This window comes from Pyrgilauda ruficollis, unplaced genomic scaffold (genome assembly GCF_017590135.1).
Source record: "Pyrgilauda ruficollis isolate IOZ18807 unplaced genomic scaffold, ASM1759013v1 scaffold13, whole genome shotgun sequence".
NCBI classification, from domain to species: domain Eukaryota; kingdom Metazoa; phylum Chordata; class Aves; order Passeriformes; family Passeridae; genus Pyrgilauda; species Pyrgilauda ruficollis.
In genome coordinates this window covers 12816495-12822494 of record NW_024511432.1, presented here as the reverse complement: position 1 = coordinate 12822494, position 6000 = coordinate 12816495, and positions in this window count along the sequence as shown.

Sequence of the window (6000 nt, the reverse complement as noted above, 5' to 3'; positions counted from 1 at the left end):
CACCAGGATATTTTAGCCAGATCATATGGAATTTCAGGGGCAGAGGCTGGAGGCACAGCGCTCGTGCGTCCCTGCACTCACCCAGCGTGAAAGGACGTGCAGTGTTTTGTTAAGCCTTGGCACTCATGCATGTGTACATATGTGTGGGAGAAATACATAGAAATAAACTCCACACACTGGGAAGTGACAGATTGATTCCCACCCATCCACCAACCTGCCCCACAGCAACAGAGAAAACCTGGGACATGTAAACATGAGAAAATAAGAAAGGTTGTATCATTCTGTCTGAAATTTGTGGCAAGAGCCACTGTTCACTGGTCTGGTTTAATGCTGAGAAGCTGCTTCAGACACCAGCTCTTATACTCAGGAACAGCTTTGATGTATCTTATGAGGAAGATGCCCTTTCCCTGGCCTGGGAGGATTGGATGGGGCCAGGTCCCTTCCTGAGGCACCAAAATCACAGAATGAGCTGAGTTGGAAGGGTCCCACAAGGATCATCGAGTGCAGCTCCTGGTCTGCCCAGCACCACCCCCAGGAGTTACACCATGTGCCCAGGAGTATTGTCCAAATGCCTCTCGACCTCTGTCAGGCTTACAAGCCATTCCTTCTTCTCCCCCACAACCATTACCAGTGCCCTGAATGGTGCCTCCTAGCTGGATGACGCCCAGGTGACCACTGAAGCCCCGTCTGTCCTGCACTACCTTTCGCTGTCAATTCTGCTCATTTTGATGAAAGCCAGCAACCAGAATTTTAAGCCCCGTGGTGCTGTGCCATGCCAGGTGGGTTAAAGTGTCCAAGGATTTTTAGGGTGGGCCGGAGGGCAAGGAGGACTTCCTGCAGCTTGCAATACCTTCTGTGGTACAATATAATGCTTTAGCACCAGGAAAAAGCCACAGCACTCTCCCAGCATGATTTACACTCTGGTTGAGTCAGTGTGACAGCAGGACTACTTAACGCTACCCTCCGCCCCCACTGTTACAGAGTTATGACTTTAAACGCCAAATATGAATCAAGAATTTCCTCTCCATTCAAGTCCTCCTTCTGCCCTTCTTATCTGACTCATTTCCAGGCTGCCCACTGACCTTCATGCTAATTGATCATTACTAATAGATAAGGGTAATGCAGCTTTTGAACTGTGCTTACTGTGTGCTTTGTGCTTCTTGATTGGCACCGGCGACATTTTTTTGCCTAGACTGAAATTAAATCAGGAGCCAGTGGACAACACCCCTGCATGCTGGAGTGAGTGAAATGACTGGAAAAGCCCAATTCCACCAGAGGTGGGCATTGGCAGGAGCTGGCTCTTCTCTAACACCCCCACGGAGCGTGCTTAGGTCACCAAGCCCTCCTACAGCACCAGGTACCTGCCAGGAGGGTGCCCGAATTCACTGCTGTGGGTGTAGCGCTCACCAGCTGCCCTTTCCTGGAGGCTGAGGCGTTCCACGGGTGTCAATGAGCTCTGGAAGCCACGCAGCACCCCGGGTATCTGTGGAGCTGAGCCATGTGTGCCTCTGGATCGGGGCACTAGACAGGATTTAAGTGACTTGTCAGGAGTTAAGGGAGAGCCCGAGGTGCAGCTCAGATCACACTCGCTGCCTGCAGCCCCCTCTGCAGCTATCAGATAATGCCAGCCTCTGCACTGCACTAATGCTGGGGAGCATGTTCCATACTCACATGGATTATTACTGCAATCCTATGGATAAAGCCATTCATCTTCTGCGGCCCTTGGGGGTCTGAGAAGCTAATACACATCACAGCAACGGGACACATAAAGCATGCAGCACAAAGACACAGGGAGAAGCACCTGCAGGAGTGCTGAGAGGGAGACAGGAACAGGAGCAGGAGAGCAAATCTGCATGATACACAGATGTACACACAAACTTCACCAAAAATCCCAGATCTTCAAGTACTTTCAGGTGAAGCCTTCAGAAATATCAACATAAGCTAAAAGCTTCGAACTTCTTTTGTTCAGCCACCAATTTTCTTGGCAAGACTGTCAATGACAGCAGCAATTATCAGCCTTGTTCCCAGACTTGCCCGTGCATGGGAGCAGTCGCAGGTGGAGGCAGGTGCTGGTGGCACAGGACACCCGGCCTGCCCAGCCCAGGTGTTTGTACATCTGCCCCTTTATCCAACCTCGGGGACAAAAGTAAGAGCAGAAATCCCAACGCCCCATTTTCACCAGCTTAAACCCTGGTGATGAGCACTCTAAGAACCCATTTCAGGCAGAATAGAAAATTAATGAGGGAATAAAAGAGGTTGAGTCACACATCTTACATCTCAAATATGCCTTGCACAAATCGGCCGTGATGAATTGTTGTATGAAGTCTGGGCAAGGCTCCTCGCTGGTCAGAATACTGATAAAGCATGTGTGGGGCTTCTCACATGTTAAACAGAGCTCATTAAGGGAAAGATGCTGTTTATCCTTTTAATTCTGACCACATCATTCACTCGTCATCTTATTTAGACCCTATTTTTCCCCAGACTGGCAGGTGATATGATTGCATTGGCCTCAATACAATCACAGCTCACACTTTGCCTGACAATCCAGCAGCAGTGACCAGAGCTTTTGTGCTGGTGCAGCTGGGAGAGCCGGGTGCCTGCTCATGGACATCCCAGCCCAGCAAGCCCACGCGGCCGGCACGGGAACAAAACCAGGCAACTTTCAGGCCATGAATATACATCTCGTTCAGAGCAAAAAGGAGGCTCTCCAGCAGCAATGCCAAACATGCAGATTAATGACAATGCTTTGCCTGTGAAAATGGCCTTGCTGAGTCCAAACACGTTCTCCCAAGATGCCAGATTTTGTAAGTTAGCAAAAATGTTGAGCTGTCTGTTTGCTTTAAACAATTATGTCAGCTCTGCAAGTAAAATATGTTCTCTTGCCTGACCTCCCCATGCTGCTAGGTAGGGCAGCATTTGGCTGGCTCTTGCTTTAACACAGACATCAGGGGACAGCTGGAGATTTTCCCTGAGAGGAGAAGGGCACAGCCAGCGAGGGGAGCAGTGGCAGGACCAGCAGCACCAACAGGACCCTGCAGCAATGAGTGTTATCACTTGCTGCAAGCCCTAGTACCCCAACAGAGGTAAAAGCCCTGGTCAGGTGTGAGTTTAAGTCTCCAGCAGCAAGTAAAAACAGACCTGTTTTCAGAAGGCAACTCTTGAAGCAGAGATCTGGTGCCACACTTTATTAAAAATACAGTCCTAAAGCAGACAATAACGAAGCGCCTGTTGTTGCTGCTCCCACCTCTCTCCCCCCAAGGGAGAGCTGCTGTAGAAAGAGATTAAATGATTTATCCTAGGTCACAGTAGAAGTTAGTGGCAGAACTGGGAATTGCAGAGGCTCCCCTGGGTGCCCATCCAGTACATTAAGAACAAACTGAGCCCTCTTGTCCTCAGTAGTGGGTGAGAGGCCAGGTCAGGCGCTCCCTGCACTGGGACAGGCTGTCAGAGCCTGGCACTGGGCTGCTGAGCAGGAAACACTGGCTGTCAACACCCAGGGCAGAGCAGCAATATTTATATCAGAGCTAATGGAGGCGAACATCCATCGCCTTCCTGTGATTTACACCCAACACACCACAGCCGAGCCGAGCCAGAGGAGCCCATCCTTCCACCACCTTTCCAAAAGCAGCACCCCAACCAATGGGACAGGGCTGGGGCCAGCCTGCAGGGCATTTTCTCATGGGAGCAAGCACTCACTTGGCAAATAAATGAGTCACACAAACACGCTTACCCCAGGGCTGGCACTTTATGTGAGACCACATGGGCCTCCCAGCCTGGAAAACCCTGCTTGGACAAACCTGGGCTAGATGGCAACAGCTTGAGTGAACTGCAGTGGAAATGAAACTAGAGGGCAACCTAGTGACGGTGCTCAAACACACATCCCAAACATTTCATTACCAGTATCTCCAGAGCCCATCTAGGCAGCTTTCTGGTATGTGGAAAATCAGGTTTGGGAGAGCCAAAAAAATCCAGAATGGTTCTGGGGGTTGTGCTGAGATGGTTGATTAGAACATCAGACAGTTCTGAACACATGGAGGGGGAAGAAATCAAACCCATGGAAAACAAACAATCAAACAAACAAACAAAAAAACCCACAAGAAAAACAAAGGTGTTGTTCAGTTGTGCACTGCAGGGACCGTGGGGTGGCACATCTGGGAGTCCCTGGGCCACAAAGCTCCTGGACACTCTGGTACCTCAGCCTGCTCTGCAGGTCTCTGCTCACACAGAGCTCTCTGGCCTGAACATGGAACCTCCTGCACCTTTCAGCTACTAATTCATAAAAGTAGCTTCTTGGGATGCAACTGCATACAAAGCCAATATTAATCTTGCTTCAAACACAGCAAAAAACTGTGTGAAAATACACAATTGAGGGTACTTCCCACGCTGTAATCATGTGACTGTTCTTCAGAGAGAACAGAACTGTGCAACAAATCCAAAAGCCATGACACTTCTGACTGTGATGATTTCACTTCCAAGCTAGCAGAGGTGAGGACAACACAGTTTGGTCTTTCCAATATTCAAAGACAGTTTAGCATCAAAAAAATCTTTCAGAGTGATCACAGTCCAGGAGCATACATCTAATTCCCTTTAAAATAATTTGGAGCTTCACTGGGTAGAAAATTGCTATTTCTGCTCCAATGCCAGAGAATTCCATTTTTAATTATAGAAATTTCTGTTATGCACAATTATAATATTCTTTCATATTCTCCCTCGCTCTTAGCTCGAACACACTATTAGCTACTTAAACTGCTGCTATGCATCAGGCAGACACAGGTCACTCCTGCTGCACAGGAATGCTGATGGTCCTGCCTCCAGAATCAGCTCAGACCAAATAAGAGGATGAAGCTGAAACACCTTTTTTTTTTTTTTTCATATATTCCAGGACAAATTACCCTAACAATCAATGACTGCTTGGATGCAACCTTCAGTCAGATGTAATTAGAACATAAAAATATTAAATACCTTCTCCAGAATGCAGATATATGGACTGATGCCTTGTGGAATGCAAGCTAAGGACCAGATTCAGTGAGCAGAGTGAGAAATGCAACATGAGAATCCACAGCAGAAGTCAGTGAAAAAAAGTAGCCCCTCGCTGCTGCCTGTGTTTGCAGGATCAGGAAATAGAGGGATAAATTCTCATGTCCCAAACCAATAAACACAAAATTATCTTTACACAATAATTAATCATCCTGTAGAATGAATCAGCTGAACCAAAAAATAGCAACCTGTTTCTGAGGAGCTGTTGGGGCAGCAGCTGGAGATTCGCAGCTCAAACCTGTCCCAGTCAGATGAGAAGACTCCAAGCACACAGGAGTGTGTCCAGACACACATCCCCGGGATTAGTGCTTGCAAAGGTACAAAGATGATGAATGAGTTGCTTTAATCCGTGGCTGCATTAAACAGATTGTCTCTGTACATTTAGTACCTGCTTTTTCAGTTCCAGCGGGAATTTAGTACCTCTGCTGATCAGAATCGATAACTTTAATTGGTAGTTTAGAGTTAGGTGCAAGGTGCATTGACACTAATGAAAATTAGTTGCTTAATTTGCCAGTGACACCAGGGAGCATGCTGGGGAAGGCGGTGGGAAAGCCAGGCAAGGCTGCTGCTCCATTCCTGGGGTACAGAGGGATGGATGGGAAGGGGATGGCACAGAGGAACAGGGGGATGGAATAAAAAGGGGATGGGACAGAGGGGTGGATGGGAAGGGGATGGAACAGAGGGATGGATGGGAAGGGGCTGATGCAGCCAGGCAGCAGAAGGGTGTGCAGACAGCTGGCCAAGCTTGCCCAGGAGCCCATACAGGGCCACATCGCTGTGTGGGTGGGCACAGAGCACAGAGCAGTGTTAGGATGCTCCTGCTGCTGCCCAGGTGCCCCGGGAGCCCAGGGAGAAGGGCTCCCCACGCCACTGGCACAGGCAGGCTGCTCTGTAGCATCGGGGCTTTCTGGGCACCCAGCAGTCCCTGGCTCTTTGAGGAGCAGAGCTCTGCTGGTCCCGAGG